Genomic DNA, 20,059 nt, shown 5'->3' with positions numbered 1-20,059 from the left:
GGGAACCAGTCACCTATGAGAAGGACGAGCAAATAACCGTTTCACAGGCCGCCCCGATGCGCACGCGTATCCGCGAGCTGGTTTCTTCCTCATGGCCGGCCGCCAGGAGGTGAGCGCGGTCCCATTTCACAGGCAAGGAAACCGAGAGTCACAAAAGGGGCTTGCCCAAGGCCAGACGGAGACAGCCAGCGAGAACTCCACCCTGGGGAGTCCAGCCTTCAGGGCCCCGCCCCCAGCCGCGGTCTGGCGCTCAGGACCTGCAGCTGGGGGCCAGGTGGGAGGCGGCACACAGCTCAGCTTTAATTTCTGCAGCTTCATGGGGAGAAGGTGGAGCCAGAGACTGTCAAGAGTGTTGGCGAGGCGAGTGAGCTCAGCCTCTCGGGCTTGAGTCTGCGCCCCAGGGTCGCAGAGGGCGAGTCTGCAGGGCATGCGCAGTTCTTCGCCGGGTCCGCGGACTCCTTGGGCCAGCTCCCGAGAGGCAGCGGGGCCCGAGGTTTGCCCACGGGGTCTCTGCACGTCAGAAGCCTCTGTGCCCTTGAACTTCCAAAACCTTTACCATCAGAGGAGGCAACCCGAAAATTCCTTCAACAGATCTTCGAGTCCACTGGCCGCACCTCAGCTCAGGGACTCCTAGGGTCAGGGACCCAGAGGGACAGCACCAGCGCGAGCCCCGGAGCCCGGGCACCGGGACGCCCCGGAGGGGGGGCAGGCACAGCCTTTGCTCGGAGAGTGGCGGTTGCTCATCCAGGACCACAGCCTGCTTCTTCCACGTTCACACGAAATTGCCCACATCTCTGGCTCTCAGCAGCACAGGTCTTCGGAGCTAATCCAGTAAATTATTTGAGCTTGTGCAAAGACCCAGGTTGCCTGCAAGCTGAGGCCAGGCTGCGACTCTCCTCAGAGGTGTTTTCAGGGGGGGTCTCTAGCCTGGGGGCTCCATTGCAGCCCACTCACCAACTCTTCTCCCCAAAGCCCCCCATCCCCACGGCCTTCCTGAGTATCGGTACTCTGGCCATGTGTCAGAGAAACCACGGGTGACTTGCATGTCACCCCCCAGGCTCCAGCCTAGGGATGGGCCTCAACTGGAACCACAAACCCCGCGACTTAAAACAGCACGAGCTTGCAGATCTGGGGGTCAGAGGGCAGAATGGCGGCCACAGGACTGAAAGCAGGGTGTCGGCTGGGCTGGTTTCCTTCCGGAGGCTCCAGGGGTAACTACTTCCTGCCCGTTCAGCTTCTAGAGGCTTCCGCGCTCCTCATTCCAACCTCTGCTTCCATCACAGTGTCTCCTTACCTCCACCTCCGATCCTGCCGCCTCCCTCCGCTAAGGACCTTGAGGGGACACTGCCCCCACCCCGGTCCCTAGTCGCCCAGGACCATCCCCTTGTTTCAGGGTGATTCACCTTCATCACGTCAGCAAAGTTTGTTTAACATGGAAGGGGACATCGTCACGGGTTCTGGGGATTAGGGCGTGGGCATCTTTGGGGACCAAAGGTGGAGCCCGTGAGCCAGCTGGTGGCTTTGGGGAGCTGTGACCTCTGTCTGGTCAGCCCCCGGGCTGGCGGGGTCCCCCGAGCCTGGGCTGGTCAGTCCTCAGGGCCACTCCATATCCCACCTCTACCCACGTGTGGGCCTGGACGCCCTCGGGCAGCTTGGCCGCTGACCCCCAGCACGTGTGGTCTCTGCTGGAGCGTTGTGGGCGGTGGGTTCCTCCGTGAGGCCACTCGTCACAGCCACAGCGGGGGCCCATGCTAGGCTCTCAACGGGCCCCCACGGGCCATGGAAAAGTGTCCTTGCCCCAGAGGCGCAGGACGGCAGAGTGCATCTGGAGGAGGGTGCAGGCAGGGCCAGGGGATGAGGGGACAGGGCTGGGGTGTCCCCAGGAAAGACGAGGACAGGAGAGGCGGGGGGTGGACTTAAGTCCTCTCCCCCCTCCTCTGGGTGTCCGCACCATTAGGCCCAGAGGCTCAAGGAGGACAGCCCTGCCGTCCGGGAGTGCCCAGGCCAGCGGGAGACAGTGTGAAAGCCGGTGCAGCGAGCGGCCATGGCGGGGCTGGGCCCGGCGGTGGAGGGACGAGGGGCTAGGGGGTCTGGGGGGCTAGGGGGTGGCATTCGACCTGGTTCTGGACAGGTGCGCAGCGCACCAGGGCGGGGTGCTGACGGGGGATATGGAAACGGCACGGACGGGGCCCTCTGCAGGCCACCCCCCCCCACGCGGCTGCCACCACCCAGAATGCCCTTGGGCAGCACTCTCCTTGTTTGGGGGTGTGGGGAGGAGGGGGCTTCGCACCCGTGGGGGCCCCATGTCCCGAGGCCGCGAAGGGCGATGGGGCCAGACCTCCGTGGACCGGGCATCCAGTTTTAAACCCAAGCGGGGCCTTTCTTCCCGTCTCCAGAGCGATCTCACCCCCTGAGAGCAGCCCGAGGCCCCGCTCCCCCCGGCCCCCCGCGGCCCCTTGACTGTTGCTATTTAAAAACGTCTTGATCCAGGCCAGAGAAAGGGCTAATTGGGGGCCGAGAGATGGAAGGGGCCAGCTCCCCCACACCCCCCCAGCCTGCCCTCGCTGCCGAGGGGTCAACAAAACCCTCCTTGTGGCCCTGCCAATTACAGGCACCGAGGGGGCCACTGGGCCAGACAGGGGACGTGACTGCCCCCCTGCCTGGGGTGAGCTGGGGTCACCGCTGCCCTCCCACGGGGCCGGGCCGCCGGGGTCAGCCTGGGAAAGTGGCTCCAGGCTGAGGGCCAGAAGCCCCCGCCAGGAAAAGGGGCAGCGCGGGCCCGGCTTTGGTTGGGGACACATCCCCCGGGAGCCACCAGCCCGGCCGGAGCGGTGGGGCGGGCCCCTCCGGGCAGGCCGCCGCAGCTGGTGGCCCCGAGGCCGCTAAGCCCAGCCGCCTCCGACGATGCCAGCGGGGCCAGCCGCCACAAAGGGCTCTTTCGGGGCCTGCCAAGAGCACGTCCCTGGCCACCCAGCAGCTGGCCCAAGGGCCGCAGGTGGCACAGAACGTCATGGCCTCTCCCCCTGCCAGCTCGTGTCCTGCGGCCGTGGCAGGCCTGGGCGCCAGCACCTGCACCCGACGGTCCTGGGTCAGGAAGGGCGGCCCTGGCCGTGGCCCTCGGGGTGCCTGCTCTCCACACAGTCCCGGGCCCTGACGTGGCTGTCCCCTGGTGACCCCGGCCTCCCGGCTGTTCCCGGCCGCTTCTCTCCAGAGCCGCGGAGTCCCGGCTGGGTCAGTGTTGACTGAGGCTCCCTCTGCCTCTCTCTCTGTGTCGCTGGCTCCCAAAGTGGCTCTGGCTCCAGTGCCACCAGCAGCACCTGGAGCCCCTTGGAAACGCTCAAGCAGTGTGTGTGTGGTGGGGGGGAGGGGGCAAGCGGCAGCCCCACCGCTCCCGAGAACGGCCTGAGAGCCTGGGCAGCCTCGGGCTGCCCTCCAGCGCACGGCCTTGTCCCAGGCCCTGGCGGACCCGTGGGTGACACTCCCGGAGCATCTCTTCACGCCGAGGCCTGTCTTCCTCTGAGCAGAGAGGCCCTGGACTGGACTCCCTCGCGGCCGAGCACTTGGCCCGACCCCGAAGCCGGCCCCTGGTACGGCTCCCGCCGCCCCCGGAGGTGTGCCAATGCCTTTGGTCCCCTCCCCGCCCGGGGGCCCCTGCCACCTCCTCCAACAGCACCTGCACGGCGGCTCCCAGCCGTGTCCCCTCAGGCCTCCTCTGGCGGGTCTGGTGGCCCCGACGCGCTGGCCCATCTCCCTCCTTCCGGAAGCCGTTCCTCCGCTTGGCCCGACCAGGCGCCTGCCTCGTCCTGCTGCGGCCTCCGCACCTGCCGCCCACTCTGGCCGCGTTCTCACCTCCCTCTCTCTTCTCCACCGTCTCCACCAAGCAGCCAGGTGGCCTTCGGAAACAGCCTGACCCCTCACGGCTCCGTGTGGCTCCCACGGGGCCACGGGGCCCCCAGGGTCCTCCCCAATCCAGCCAGCCTCAAATCCCAAAACGTAAGGGGTCATTTCCCACCTCCACACCTTTGCTCAAGATGGCCCTCCCCTGAGAGCAAGGCGTGCGGAGGGCAGAGGGGGGCATCGAGTTCACCATCGTCGGAGGTCCCTCGGGGCTCCCCAGCCCCAGGGACCCCACAGACGCCCTAAGCCACTTCTCACGCCAGCTGAGACCTGCCGCCCCGTCTCCGAGGCTCAGTTTGCCATCTGTGAGGTGGCCCCAGTGTCCACCCGCCTCCTAGTTGGCAAGGACTGTGCGAGTCGCCCAGCACGAGCAGGAGCCCGGCACGGTCCCCGCCCCCGCCCCCCACCTGGACCTTCGGGTCTCAGCAAAGCAGGCGGGCGCCGAAGGAAGTCGCTGGAGAGAAAGTCCCGCCGGAGCCTGTGTCTCAACCGGAGCACCCGGCACGTGTGTCGTGGACCTCTGGGCTCCCGGGATTCAGGCAATGCGCCTTGGGGTCGCCACCCCCCATCCTCACAGCCTCTCCACCCCCCAGGAGGCCAGCTGGGCCCCCGAGGCCTGGGACCTGAGAGGGCAGGGCCAGCGCCAGGCTGCGGGGCAGCGCCTCCGCGGTGCGGGCCATGGCCACCGAAAGCGTCCTCTGCTTTCTCAGCGCAGCGGCCGTCTGAACCACCGCGGGGCCGTGGGCGGGAAGGCACCTGCTTCGAAAACGAGCTCAGGGAGAAAGTACTGGAATCACACAAGGATTCAAAGAAGACAGGCCATGCCTGGTGGCCTGGCAGCCCGGGCTGCAGTGGAGGGGTGGGGTGGGGGGAGGGGGGAGCAAGGTAGGGGTTGGGGGGGGTGAGGTGAGGGGTTGAGGTAGGGGCGAGGTGGGGGAGAGGCGGGAGCGGGGTATGGGGCGGCATGGAGGGCAAGGTGGGGGGCAAGGCCCGGCCTCTGTTTCCAAGTGGCCGTTGAGGAATGCGGCCGCAGAGGCGGGTGCTACGGGCCTGGCGGGACACGCCGTCCGGTGCCCCAGCTCCCTGCGTCACCGCTGGGCAATGCCGCCATGGCTATTTCCAGTATTTTGCAAGAAACGACATTTTTGTGATGTTTCACCACTGGCAATTTGCTCAAGGTTTCTGCCGGGCGCCAAACAGGTCTTGGAAGATCGCGGCTCTGCAAACCGCCAGGGTGCCAGGCCTGGGCCTCCCCACTTCGGGGCTGGCAGGCAGGACTTGGTGTCCATGCCCCACCTAGGGCGTCACTCAGAGGCCAAAGCCACATGCAGTGGCATTTCATGGCTCCCTGCTCTGTCTGGCCAGGCTGTCCCCTCTGTCCCCCGGCCAGGGCACCACTGGGGCCTAAGCCCAGGGGCCGGGCCAACCCTGCTGTGGACTTCTGGTCAAACTGCCACCTCCCCCACCCCCTCCTGACCCTCCTTGCTCCCTCCTCTCACCAGGAGCCTCAGAGAGCACTGAGGGCCTGAGCGGGGAGCCCAGGCTCCACCCCACGGTGCCAGCTCCTCCTGCCAGCTTCTCTCCGCGCCCTGGACCAGGGCAGCAGCCTCTGCCGGGTCTCCCTGCTGCCCGCTGCTCATCCTCCTGCTCCTCACATACACAAGCACCAACTGCATCCAGGGCGGGCGGGATCCAGCAGGGAAAAGCAGAGCGTGGCTTCCCGAGGCTCCCAGGGCCCCTGGGCCCCGCCTGCCTCTCCAGCCGCCTCTGCAGGAGTAAAATTCCCTCATCCTGAAATGCCCCAGGCCCTGAACCAAGGATGCTCCTTGATCCAGGCCCGTGGAACAGTGCTGGGTCACCTGAGAGCCCCCTCGGCTCCTGCTGGGAGGCCACCAGGCCAGGCCAGGCAGCAACCACACCCAGCCCGTGCTGACCCGCTGGCCGGGCCGGCCTTCCTGAGCGTGGGGACAGCCCCAGCCAGGGCCCTGCGCAGGGGTGGGGCTGCCTGAGTCCGGCTGCCATAGCTCGGGTCTGTCCCTGGGAACAGGGGCGCTCGCCCCTTACGCCCCCATCTGGGACGGGGAGGCCCTGGAACATGGGGGCTGGGACAGTCACCTGGGCAGCGTGAGGCGCTCCCTCCTGGTCCCCACCTTGGGCCTCAGTCTCCACCTGAGGGGCTCCCCCGGGTCAGAGGTCCCCGGGGCAGTGAGGCATCCTCACCAGTGTCTGGGCCCAGCAGCAGCCTGCAAACACCTGCGACACACGGCCCTGGGCTTCACGGCCACCGTGCACCTCCCCTCCCTGAGGCCCGAGCTCCCCCGCTTCCAGGTGCGGCCCAGAGCCTCACCGGCATGGGTGACCTCCCGGCTCAGCCCTTTGCAGGGTCCTCCTCCTGCCTGGGGTGCCGGGGTGCAACCCCCAACCCCCACATCTTCCCGGGGGCCTTCCCTTTCCCCCTCCCTGGCTCCCCCCTTTCTGGCACCACGCAGCATGCTGAGATTGCCCGTCCCCTCCTCCACCACATTCCTGTGCCCAGGGCCAGGCCCGTAGGGGAGGGGCCGGGGCCGGGGCTGGGGCCGGGGCCGGGGCAGGGGCAGGGCTGGCAACCCTTTGTGAGGAGGAAAGTGAGGGACAGTGATGTGTTGGTAAGGGCCCCTCCCCCCGCGCCAGCCTGAGCCGTGCGCGCCGTGTGGAGCTGCGCTCAGGAGCACCCATCAGGCAGCCCCCGCCGGTCGCCAGTCGCCCACCCTGCCGGCTCGGCCATGCCGGGGAAGGCCCTGTCCCACGGGGCGAGAAGCATGAGAAGACAGCGCCTGTAAAGGGCAGCCGCCGCCAGTACCCCCGTTACTGTGATCGCCCCCAGGACCCACGGCATGTGTGTGCGGCCCCCGATCCCATAGTCCTGGTGGCCCCAGCAGGGTGGCGGGCAGGAGGGTCTCCCAACCCTGCCGTTTGCTCAGGAAGAAGGAGCCCTGAGTGACACTCAGCCCCGCGGACTGGACCCCGATGGGTGAGTGTCCTGTCGCTGCCACAAATGCCCATGAACTTAGCGCCTTAAAACAATACACCTTCCTCATCCCACAGTTCTAGAGATCAGAAGTTCGAAACGGTCCTCGCCGGTTAAACTCGAGGTGTCGGCAGGACCGTGCTCCTTCTGGAGGCTCCAGGGCGGAACCTGCATCCGGGCCTTTTCCAGCTCCGAGGCCAGCCACGCTCGTCGGCCCGCGGGCCCTGCCTCCGTCCGCCAAGCCAGCAGCGTGCGGCCTCCAGTCTCCGACTCCCGCTCCGCCGTCTCTGACCCTCCCGCCTCCACTTTGTAAGGACACTGGGCCCACGAGGACAATCCAGGATCATCTCCCCGTCACCAGGTCCTTAACTCAATCACGTCTGCAAAACCTCTTCTGCCACGTGAAGTAACGTCTTCACGTGCTCAGGGATTAGCACAGACATCTGTCGGGGCTGTCATGGTCCCGCCCCGCCCTGTGCTCGTCAGCTCTGGGGCTGGACTGAGCTGGGACGCCTGTCACTCGGCCAGGTCTCTCTCACCCGCTCAGTGGGCTGAGAGGCTGCATCCCTAAGAGGGAGCATAGACCCTGGAGGCGAAAGGCCTGGGTTCAAATCCCAGCTTGCCAATTAGTGGCTGTGTGACCTGGGCAAGTGACTCAAATTCTCTGGGCTCAGTTTGCACATCAGTAAAGAGGATTTGAAAATAACACCAGCCCAGTGGAGCTGTGGCCAGGGCTCAGTGAGGCCACATTGATCTAATACTGGGAATCTTAGCATAATGTCCTACAGAGCTATCCGTGTTGTCCCAAATGGCAGGAGGCCCTTCTTTTTCATGGCTGAGTAATATTCCATTGCATGGGCCATGTTCCCTCTATGCATTCACCCGCCACCAAACAGGTAGGTCGTTTCCACGTCTCGGTGTCGTGAACAAGCCCGCTGTGAACATGGGGTGCAGAGACCTCCTGGAGATAGTGGGGTTGCTGGGTCCTGCGGGGGTTCGATTTTCGATTTCCTGAGGAACCGCCATGCTGTTCTCCGTGGGGTCCGCACCAGCCGACGTTCCCACCGACAGAGCGCGTGGGCTCCCCGCCCCCACGGCCTCGCTAGCACGTGTTAGCTCTGGTCCCTCAAACGGCCATGGAACAGGCGTGAGGCGGCGCTCGCTGGGGCTCGATCTGCACCTCCCTGATGATCAGTGGCGCAGGGCGCCTTTTCACGCACCTGGCGGCCATTCACGTGTCCTCTTGGGGAAAGTGCCGTTTCGATCAGCGCCGCTTAGCAGTTAGTGTGGGACCGGGCAGCGTGACGTCTCCGGCTTTGTCCTTCCCTCTCAAGATCGCTTTGGCTATTTGGGGGTCTTTTGTGGTTTCAAGCAAATGATAGGAGTTTTTTTTTAAAATTTCTGTGAAAAATGCTATTGGACTTTTGATAGGGATTGCATTTAATTAGTAGATAGTGCACTTGGGTAGTATGGACATTTAACAGTGGTAATTCATCCAATCCAAGACCACAGATTATCTTTCCATTTATTTGTGTCTTCTTCAATTCCAAAGAAATTATTTTGAAAAGATAAATGAAACTCACTTTGTACATAGGAACTCTGCCGTCAGGCTATCACTGAATTTCTTTGCAGAAACCTTGCAGGGCGGAAAAGAATGGGAGGGCATATTCAAGGTGCCAAAGGAAAAAACCTGCTAACCGATCATACTTGACCTGGAGAAGCCGTTCAGAAATGAAGGAATGAATAAGACATCTGAGACGAACAAAAACTACGGGAGTTTGTCACCCTGGACCCGCCTTATAAGAAATTTTAAAGAGAGTTTTTCAAGCTGAAATAAAAGGACACTAATTAGTAACATGAAAACATACGAATGTGTAAAACTCACTGGTCAAGGTAAGTATGTCGTCAAATTCAGAATAATACTGTAATGATACTGTGTAAATCACTTCACTCAAGTGTCAGGGTTAAAAGATAAAAAGTATTACAGCTAGAAATAGGTCAATATGTGAAGAATATAAAAAATGTAAATCGTGACAACAAACACAAAATGTAGAGATCATTAAAAGAGCAGAGTTTTTGTATGCAATCAAAATTGAGTTGTTATCAGCCTAACGTAGACTGTTATTACTATAAGATGTTTTATGAAAGCCTCGTAGTAATCACAGGACAATACCTGTGGTACAGACACAAAAGAAAAAGAGAAAGGAATCAAAGCATACGAATATGGCGTATCATCAAATCATAAAGGACAACGGCAAGAGAGGAAGAAAGGAACTACCGAACCCCCAGCAAACAAGAAGGTAGCGCCAGTCGGTTCTGACTTATCAACCATTACTTTACATGTAGGTGAGTTAAATTCTCCAGGCGAAATACATAGCAGGACAAAATGAATAAAAAGGTGAAACTCGACTATATACCAACTATGGGAGACTCACTTCAGCTTTAAGTGCACAACTAGGCTGCAGGTAAAGGGATGGAAAAATATATTCAATGTAAATGAAGACCAAAATCAACCAGGAGTAGCTATACATGCCTCAGACAAAATAGAACTCACGTCAAAAGCTGTAATAAGACACAAAGAAGCTCATTACGTAATGATAGTGTTAATTAATGCAGAGGATATAGTAATTACAAATATATATGTACAGGACATCATAGTATATAAATACATTAAGCAAATATTAACTGACTTCAAGGCAAAAATAGACAGCAGTGCAAAAACGGTAGGTGATTTCAACTCCACTTTCAACAATCATCCAGATAGAAAACCAGTAAGGAAATATTGGATTTAAACTTCACTTCATAACAATGAATCTCACAGACACACACAGAACATTCCACCCAACAGTGGCATAATACACATTCTTCTCAAGTGCACGTGGAGCTTCTCTAGGATAGATCGTATGTTAGGTCACACGACAAGTCTTAACAAATGTATGAAGATAGAAATCATGTAAAGTATCTTTTCTGACTACAATGTTATAAAATAAATCCATAAGAAGAAAAATTGGAAAATTCACAAATATGTGGAAATTAAACACACTCCTGAACAATCAATGGGTCAAAGAAGAAATCAAAAGGAAAAAATTTTAAAATCTTGAGAAAAATTAAAATAGAAACACAACATACCAAAGTTTACGACTGCAAAAAAGCGGTTTTAATATGGGAAGTTTATAGAGATAAATGCCTAAATTAAGAAAAAAGATGGATCTCAAGTAAACAGCCTAAATTGACACCTCAAGTAATTAGGGAAAAAAAGACAAACTAAGCCCAAAGTTAACTGAAGGAAGGAAACAATCAAGATCAGGAAAAAATGAATAAAATGGAGACTCAAAAACAATAGAAAAAGATCAACAAAACTAAGAGCTGATTTAAAAAAAAATAAACAAAAATTTACAAAACTTTACTAGACTAAATAAAAAAAGAGAAAAGTCCCAAAATCAGAAACAAAAGAGAAGACATTGTAATTGATACCAGAGAAATACAAAGGATCATAAAAGACTCCTATAAAAAACATACACCAACAAATTACATAACCTCAAAGAAATGGATAAATTTCTGGAAACATACAACCTACCACATCCGAATCTAAAGGAATGGAAAAATCTGAATAGACCTATAACCAGTATGGAGAGTCAATCAGTCATCAAAAACCTTCCAACGATAAAAGCCCAGGACCAGATGGGCTTTTGGTGACTTCGACCAAACATGCAAATAAAAATTAATGCCAATCCTTTCCAAACTCTTCCAAAAATTGAAGAAGAGGGAATATTCCTAAAGTCATCCTATGAGACCAGCATTACCCTGATACCAAAGCCAGATAGGGGTAATACAAAAAATAAAATAAAATTACAGGCCAATATACCTGATGAAAATAGATGCAAAAGTGCTCAACAAAATGCCAGCAAACAGGATGCGACAGCACATCGAAAAGACCATAGACCATTATTATCAAGTTAGAGTCGTTCCTAGCATGCGAGGATGAGTCAACGTATGCAAATCAATAAATGTTAATGAAGGATGACAAAATCATATGATTATCTCGCTAGATGCAGGGAAAAAAATCTGACAAAATTTAACATCCTTTCATGATAGCAACTCTCAACAAATTAGGTGAAGAAGGAATGTACTTCAACATAAAAAAAAAAGAAAAAGCCATGTGTGGCATGCCCACAGCTAACATTGTACTCCGTGGTGAAAAGTTAAAAGTTTTCCCTCAAGATCAGGAACAAGAAAATAATGCTCATCCCTATCACTTCTAGTGAATATAGCACTGGAATTTTGAGCCAGAGCAATTAGGCAAGGAAAAGCAAAATAAAGAAACCAAATAAGAAGAAAAGAAGTAAAATTGCCTTTGCTGATGACGTAAGCTTATGTATAGAACATTCTAAAGACTCCACCCAAAACTGCTATAAGTAATAAATAAATTCAGTAAAGTTACAGAATACAAAATCAACTCACAAAAGTGAGTTGTGTTTTTATATACAAAACAAACTGGAATTAAAAATTAATAAACCAATCTCATTTAACTACCACAAAAACAATGAAACACTAAAAAATAAATTTAACAAGAAGGTGGAAGATCCCTGCACTGAAAACTTTAAGATTGATGAAAGAAACTGAAAAAGACAAAATAAATGGAAAGATATCCTGTGGTCTTGGATTGGATGAATTACCACTGTTAAATGTCCATACTACCCAAGTGCACTATCTATTAATTAAATGCAATCCCTATCAAAAGTCCAACAGCATTTTTCACAGAAATTTAAAAAAAAAATCCTATCATTTTCTTGAAACCACAAAAGACCCCCAAATAGCCAAAGCGATCTTGAGAGGGAAGGACAAAGCTGGAGACGTCACGCTTCCCGGTCCCACACTAACTGCTAAGCGGCGCTGATCGAAATGGCACGGTACCGGCAGAAGGACACGTGGCCCGATGGAGCGGCTCGGGGCGCCGGGAGCAAGCCCGCGCCCGGACGGCCAGCCCGCCTGTGACAAGGACAGAGACGCACGACGGGGAAAGGGCCGTCTCCTCGGGAACAGGCACTGGGGAAACTGGACATTTGCGTGCCAGAGAATGAAACGGGATCCTCGTCTTATGCCAGCTGCACAGGTTAATTCAACGTGGGTCGAAGATTTACATGCAAGACGTGCGACCGTAAAACCCCTGGAGGGCGACAGCGGGAAACAGCCCCGGGCGCCGGTCTGGGAGGCGGTTTCCTGGCAGTGAGGCCGCGAGCGTGGGCGGGGAAAGCGAAAACAAACGTGTGGGACGAGGTCGAACCAAAACGCTTCTGCGCAGCAGGGAAACGACCAGCGAGACGAACGCGCAGCCTCCGGCCGGGAGGAAACGGCCGCAAAGTGCGTGTCTGACCAGGGGCGACGCCTGGACCGCGCGGGGCCTCTTGCAGCGCGACGGCCAGGACGCGCTAACGAGTGACAGGCGGCAGACGACCTGGCAGACACTTTCCCCAAGAGGACACGCGAATGGCCGCCAGGTGCGTGAAAAGGCGCCCTGCGCCACTGATCATCAGGGAGGTGCAGATCGAGCCCCAGCGAGCGCCGCCTCACGCCTGTTCCATGGCCGTTTGAGGGACCAGAGCTAACACGTGCTGGCGAGGCCGTGGGGGCGGGGAGCCCACGCGCTCTGTCGGTGGGAACGTAGGCTGGTGCGGACCCCGCGGAGAACAGCATGGCGGTTCCTCAAGAAGTCGAAAATTGAACCCCCGTGGGACCCTGCAACCCCACTATCTCCAGGAGGTCTCTGCACCCCATGTTCACAGCGGGCTTGTTCACCACACGGAGACGTGGAAACGACCTACCCGTTTGGTGGCGGGTGAATGCATAGAGGGAACGTGGCCCGTGCAATGGAATATTACTCGCCCATGAAAAAGAAGGGACTCCTGCCTTTTGGGACGATGACGTAGATGAATCTGGAGAACGTCAGTGAAAGAAGTAGGACAAAGAAGGACAAAAGTCGCATCATATCACGTGTATGTATTTTTTTTTTTAAAGCTCATTTCAGAGAAAGAGAGAGGTGAATGCCAGGGCCCCGGGGTGTGACAATGGGGAGATGTTGCTTAAACAGGACAAACGTCAGTTATAAGACGAATACGTCCTGGGGACCTAGTGCACAGCATGGTGACTGCAGTTGCCGATTCTGCATCGGGCGCTTGAAAGATGCAGCGAGAGCCGATCTTAAGCATTCTCATCACGCGCGCGTGAAAGGGAGCTCACGAGGTGATGGATGTGTTAATTAACGTGATTACAGCAATCGCTTCATAACTTATAGGTATATCAAGTCATCGCATCGTGCACCTTAAATATATACCATTTTATTTGTCAATTTTAACTCAGTCAAGCTGGGCCCAAAAGGAAGAAATCCTAACCTAGAAAGAAGACATGCAGGTAGCCGTCTCTAACAGCGCTCCCCGGGTGGGCTGGCCTCGCCCCGCCCTCCAGAAACTGGCTGGGCACCCCCAGCTGGGCCAGTCACTCTCTGGTCAGACATAAACCACCTCACAGACACCAAGCTCAGACAAGGCCACTTCAAAGCTTTGTGTAAGCACAGACAAAAACAAGGTCACTGTGCCACCCGCAGAATACGGAACAGCCCTTCTCTGGGCTCAAGTGAGTAACAGCTGCTTCTTCACCAACTGCAGCTTCTTCATTCGGGTCTGCAGATGAGGTTTACTGTTCCGACGCTTCTGAGGCGTCTGAGCCACAGCAAACCCTGCTTCGTTAGCCCCTCCCCCGCCCCCAAGCACATGTGGCAGTCTAACTCCCTGAGATGCCCTCACCCCAGGGTCCTTTCCTCTCACTGCAGCTCCGAAGTCAGACAAGTCGACCTGCAAGTGTGCTCTTGGTGGCCTCCGGCTAGGGCGCAGGCATTCCAGCTGGAGGCTCTGCGACACAGGGCTGACCCCTCGGGCCCATCTGGAAGTTAGAGGAGATGAAGGAGCGTTAAGTGACCCTGTGGAGCCCTTGGCGAGCAGAAGCCACCCTCCCTCCCTGGCTCTCCATCACCAGTGGGCCCCCCTTGGCTATCCCTGGTGGAGGGGCCTCCCAACCTTCCCACCTGCTCTCAGAAGCAGACCCCAGAAACCCTGGCAGTGGACCCGCCCACCAGAGACCCCAAGCTCGGCCCCTTGCCCACCTTTATCCCCATTTGCCAGGTGTGGAAGCTGATTTTCTGACGCTCCTTCCGCAGGGACCTCAGAGTTCACAGGTGCTGGGATCGGGGAATAGAGGGCCCTCTAGAGATACTTGGGAACTTGGGGCAGGCGGGTGGGCTTAGTGGCTACTGGGGACAGCCCTCCATTCCAGGGTGGCCGTGCCAAGCTGCCACTGTCAGCTTTTTGTAGAGGTTTCGTTGCAGACCCCTGGACCCAAAGGCCTGAATGTTGCCACCACTCCCCCGGCCCCTGTACTGATCCAGGCTCACAGCCGCCATGTGTGGTCCGGCGGGCTTTGGGGAGGGCTCTGGGCGGGGCTTTGGAAGGAGGGTTGGGTTCTGTGGGTGCCCTGGCCAAGGAGGGGGAGCAGGAGGGAGGGAGGAAGGTCCCCGCATGGAACCTCGCTGAGGCTGGGAGGGGATGTCTGCCCCCTTCTTGGCCCGACTGCGTGTTCTAGAAAGCATGAGAAGAACCCAGCAGCTGGGGGTGGGATAGGGTGCACACTGGGCCCTGGGGGCTGGGGGAGTCACAGGCGGGGGAGCAGAGTGCATGTTTGTGTGAGCTGGGGTGTGAGGACTCCCCAGAACTACCACTGTTTGCATCTTGTGTTTTACCATCTAGAAACCGAGGGCCAGGGGAGGCCAGGGGTCATGAGTCTCCCAGGGTCACACCTCAGACCCTGGGAGGGACTAAGGAAGGCAGGTCTTCCATGCCACCCAAGGGCTTTCTGGAGGTGTGGGAGCTCTGGAGCTCCCCTTGCAGCCCCTCGCCCTGCCCCAGGCCCGTAGCCCACCTCTGTGGGGACTGGCGGTCCCCAGCCTGACACCACAGTGCCCAGGGTGGGTTCTACCTCTTCCCCGTGGAGCAGGGGTCTTGGGGCTGCAGTTCCCGCCTGCAGCGGAGCCCCCGACTCAGCAGAGGCTGCAGACTCTGCTGAGTCGGGGGCTCCGCTGCAGGCGGGAACTGCAGCCCCAAGACCCCTGCTCCTGGACACCCCAGCAGAGTCCCCAGTGCAGCCCTCCCCCCACGGTGGGAGGGAGCCAGGACTGGGGTCCAGGGAGAGATGCTCAAGGCTCACACAGAGTGATCCCTCCCTACTCCGCCAGGCAGCTGTGGGCTGCTTGCTGCCGGCGTTTCCAGAAGTCTCCACACCTGGGGTAGGCCCCCAATTGTGAGTGACAGAGGTACATTGTGTCCCAGGGGCTGTCCCTGCCTAGGGCGAGAGCAAGATCTCCTGCTGGCCCTAAGGGCCCCCTTCCCTCCCGCTCCTTCTCCCCCCACCCCGGTCCTGCCTGTGGACCCCAGAGCAGCCAAGGAAGGCTCTGCGTCCCTCCCTCTGAACACCCCCGCCCCGCCCGCACCCTGCTTCCGGTCCCGCCCCCGTGCTGGGCCGAGCCGGGCCCCGCAGCCCCCTCCCCCGCAGCTCCGCCGCGGGCCGGGAGCCCGGCAGGTGCGTCAGCGCCCGGGCCGATCGCACTTCATTCATTCAATAGCTCTGGGCCTGAAAAACAGCCGCTAAATTGCATCCCATTTTCCCCAAGCCCATTAGCAGCCCGCGGCTTCACTCTCCGCAATTCTGAACCGCCCCGGGCCGGCGGCGGGGAGGGGGCGCGCTCAGCTGCCGCCTCCACCTGCCCTCAGAAAGGCGCCCGCGTCTCTCCTTTGTGAAGCCGGGGAAGCGGCCGGCCTCCCGCCGGGCCCAGCCCCCGCCCTCTGCCGCTCGGCCGTTCTGCCCTGTTGTCTGCTTTTGGGGGGCTAACCCCTCCGTTCACTCCCAGCACCCCCTCCCAAGCCACCTCCATGGGTCCCGAAGGACTTCTTGCACGGGCGCCCAGAGCCCGGGCCGCCGGCCATCCAGCACCTTCCTTTCTGCGTGGTTTGCCGCCCTCCGCCACCCGCGTTAACCTAAGGTCCACCCCTCCTGCGTCCCAGGGGGGACCCTGAGTTGCAGGGGCACTCCTCCCCCTGCTGCAGGTGACTTTCCCGCCTGAGCTGACCGCATTAGACTCCGCCTGGGGCGCTGCGGGGCGTTGGTGCAGGAAGGCACTCTGCGATCAGGTCGTGACCCTCCCGGCTTCTCCCCGACCCTGCGGTGGGCCCCCAGTTGCTGTTAACTGACCCAGGCCTCGTGAGGGTCCCGCTCCTTTGTGTCGTGGCCTCACGTGCTGCTGGGGAGAGACTGGGCGCTGCTGGGCCTCCGTCCAGAGCACAGGGCGCCCAGAAGTTGCTGGTTAGGTGGAAGCCGAATGGGTGACTGTTAATACACGGTGCCGGCCGCTGCCCTGTTAGAGGTCATTTGAAGTGCTGGGGAGCCAGGACAGGCCAGGGAGCCCCTCACGGGGTGGGGGGGTGGGGTGCCCGCTGCGGCAATCACGAGCTCTCAGAGACTCCTGAGGCGCTCCGGGGGTGGGGGGCTGGACGGCTGCCCTAGCTCGGGCCGGGAGCTCCCTGGGGGACCGTGGCTGTGCTGTACACGCTTGAGGCAGGGAAGCTGGACGCCACCGCTGTTGGGGTTTGGGGAGGCCCGACAAAGAGATGCCCCAGGAGGGCGGGGTCCGCACCACCTGTGCCCCCAGCCCCAGGAAGAGGCGGCCTTAGTGGAGGCCCGACTTGCCCCACCCCGCCCCTCCTGCCGGCTCCCTTCCTCCTGGACTGGCCTCTGGGAAATGTCAGTGCAGGGGAGGGGACCCCCAGTGGGAGATGACAGGAGACCAACAGCAGCCCCACTGGACAGACGCAGCCAGGGCTCTGAAGAAAAGGGGCCTCGAGCCTGCACTTCCGGCGGGCCTGAGAGCGCCTCTGCGCCCCGCGATTGCCCACGGCCCCTGAGCGTTCCGCTCACTCACGGCTTCCTCCCTCTGTGTGTGTGGGGGGGAAGGGGGGAGCCAGGGACTGAGCACGGCAGCCACGCCCCACGCCCAGGTGGTCTGGTCTGTGCACCGGGCATCCCCAAACGTCTGGTCCAGGTGCGGGGCTGGGGCAGGGGCGGCAGAGAAGGCCGGCAGGGAGGCTCGGAGTGCCAGGGCGCCAGCTCTCCACTGGACCCTACAACCCTCCGGTCTCTCACCCAGGAACCCAGGTCACACAGTGAGGAAACTGAAGCTCAGAGGGTCTGGGCGACGTCCCCGAGGTCACACGGCAAGTCCGTGGCAGAGCTGAGTGTGTGGCTCGTACACCTGTGACACCTGTGTCTTCGTCTCACCTGTGGAGTTAGAGCCCAGGTGGGTGTGAAGCAGGTGCAGCATCAACCTGTCAGCCCGCTGCCTCTTCCTGAGGCTGGGAGCCAGTTGTCTTCCAGAAAATAAACTTGTTTTCTGTGCACAAAACTCAATTTTACTCTTGGACAGTGTGGAACCCCAGCCCTGCTCCATCGGGCCATCGTCCTTCCGGCCCCCACAGCCCAGAGGCTGGACAGAGGACAGAGGCAGGGCTGGGGGCTGCTGAGGAGTTGACCTCTGCAAAGGTGGAAGGGTGACCCCTTACTCCAGGGACCGAAGACGTCAATGATTGTGGCAAGGGAACAAATAACTAGTGGGAGCATCAGCATCTTAACCACAAAAATAACGGGGACACCTCAGATACCTCATAGATCCCACACCCCAGTTTGAGGGTTCCGAGGTGACAGGCAGTGAATCATCTCACAGCTAACTTTCACCCGCTCGCTCGGACTGAGTCATCTAATCCTCGGCCCAGCTCCGTCCGATGGACAGGAAGCCCGAGGCCCACCTGGAGTTCCACCCACTGCGTTTCGGGGGGAGAGAGGCTGAGCGGCGGGCGGGGGGGGGGGCAGGGACCTGCACCCCAAGGGCTTGCTGTACTGCCTTTGGAGTGGGACGGGGAACGGCTGTGTTTCAGAGCCCTGGGCTCCTAGGGACCCCCAGAGCCACCGTGAGGACACGTCCCATGCAGGGGCGGCATGTGCAGACGGGGCTGCAGGAAGGCTGCCCGCAGCGGGGGCGCGGGGAGGCCCGGCCCCAGTTCTGCACCCCGTGGCAAGGTAGAAGCTTCAGTGCGCTGAGGTCTGATGCTCGGTCTAGCTATTTCCTCTAGGGAGCTGCGACTCCCTGGGTGACATCTAGAAACTTCTGTGGGCAGTTATGGCTTGATGGTGCATTGGGAAAAGAGAAAGGGGCAGAAAGCAGAGGGGGGGGGAGGCGTGGAGGGCTGAGTGTCGGGGCGGGGTGAGGAATCCCAGGAGAGGGGCGAGCCGGCCCTGCCCCACCTCCCAGCAGCTCTGGAAGTCGGGCTTGGGGGTGGGAGGGAGCAGAGCCCCCGGCAGGGTGTTTCGCCAGCAGAGGGCAGGGTGGCCCAGGATCCTGGAGGGCAGGGTCACATGGGGTGGTAGGACAGGAAGGGGCTTGGGACTCCAGTGTCACGCAGTCTGATCCAGTCACACCCATTTTACAGGTGGGAAGACTGAGTTCCAGGGCAGGTGCGTGCCTTCAGGGCTAAGGAGCCAGGAGCCAGGACCCTGGCGAGGTCTTTTCCCCACTTTGTGCTCCGCACCAGGACCCTCTCCCCTGGGCTTGAACGCAGCCCCCAGCGCCTGCCTGGCATGCAGGGGGAGCACAGTGAGAGGGTGGCTGCTGTCACGTCGTCATTACATGGTGGACCAGCTCCTGGGGGCCTGTGACGGAGGACAGGCCGGGGCCCGGGTAGGGCAAGGACCGACCCCAAGGCCCTCCCAGGAAGCCAGCCCCTCGGCGCGTCCGTTTGGGTCTGCACAGCGGGGGCGGGAGTGAGATCTAGTCGGTGGGCCTTGGGGGAGCCGAGACAGCCGGGAGGACGCACTGCTCACACCCCTACAACCCCCAAGAGGTGACTAGAGCAGCCACAGACCCCACACCACAGAGCTGCTCACAGTGCAGCTTTCTCCCAGCCAGGGAGCGGAGCGCCCAGGTCAGGGGACCCTCAGCACCCTGTGACCTGCGACAGAGCTTTGCTTGGGACCTGGGTGCAGCTCTGAGCGCAACGGGCTCTGTCCCTCCCAGTGCTGTTTTGGGGTGCCTTCAGAAGCTAGGGGGCAGGTAGGGAGGGCACAGCCTCTGAAAACTGGGGTCAGCAGCAAGGGGTGCTCCCGGGTTGGGGTAAGTCGGGGTGCATGTGTGCTGTGACTTCAGGACCTGTGGGGACCTTCACCATCTATGGACCTTCCTGAGGGAGCCCCCAATTTAACGAGAAGCAACCCAGTGCACCTTGCCCCGCGTACCAGGTTGGTGGCAGTGTGCCCATTTCGTAGATGAGGGAACTGAGGCTTAGTTGCCAGTGTGTGACAACGGCTGGCCTTGAACCCAGAACCTCATCTGGAACCCGCACCCACCAGACCCTACGCTACTAGGTTTTTAATTTTTTTAAAAAAGCATTCCCCTACAATGTCCCCCACCAGGCGTGAAGACCCGGCTCGGGTTGGAGAGGCAGGCTTATGCCTTTTTCCCAGACCCAAAGTCATTTTCAAGAGTAGAAGTGTTTTTCCCAGAGCAGAGTTTGCCCACACCGAGTGACTCAGGAAGGGATGGCGATGCTGAGGGAAGGGGCTTTGAGGGTCTGCGAGAGGGCTGCTCGCACGAGCCGTGGATGCATGGGACCAAGGGACGAGGCTTCCCCGTGCCTGTTTCCTCCTGTCAAGTGGGAGTAGTGGGCCGGGGGAAGGTGGGGGCTGCCTGCCTTTTTGTTTGTTACAGAGCTAGTGGGGAGACCTCGCCGGGACCCCTCCCCTGCCAGCCAGCCCAGATCCAGGTGGGGGCGAGCACAGATCCAGGCTGGAGGCTCAGGAGAAAACAGTGGTGAGTCACGCCGGCCCGGCCGAGCACGTCCTTCCCCCCGGCTGAGCTGTGGCTGCCGGTTTCGTAGGTAATTACGTGATTTACGAGGCTCCCGCTCGGGGCCTGGGCTGAGTCAGCCCGGCTGCGTCGTGACCAGGCGGAGGCTGGCAGAGCCGGGCGTGGGCACTGGCTCTGCCCCTGAGCCCTGGCCTCTGCCC

Source organism: Rousettus aegyptiacus, unplaced genomic scaffold, assembly GCF_014176215.1.
Source record: "Rousettus aegyptiacus isolate mRouAeg1 unplaced genomic scaffold, mRouAeg1.p scaffold_m13_p_3, whole genome shotgun sequence".
NCBI classification, from domain to species: domain Eukaryota; kingdom Metazoa; phylum Chordata; class Mammalia; order Chiroptera; family Pteropodidae; genus Rousettus; species Rousettus aegyptiacus.
This window is presented reverse-complemented; position numbering follows the sequence as displayed.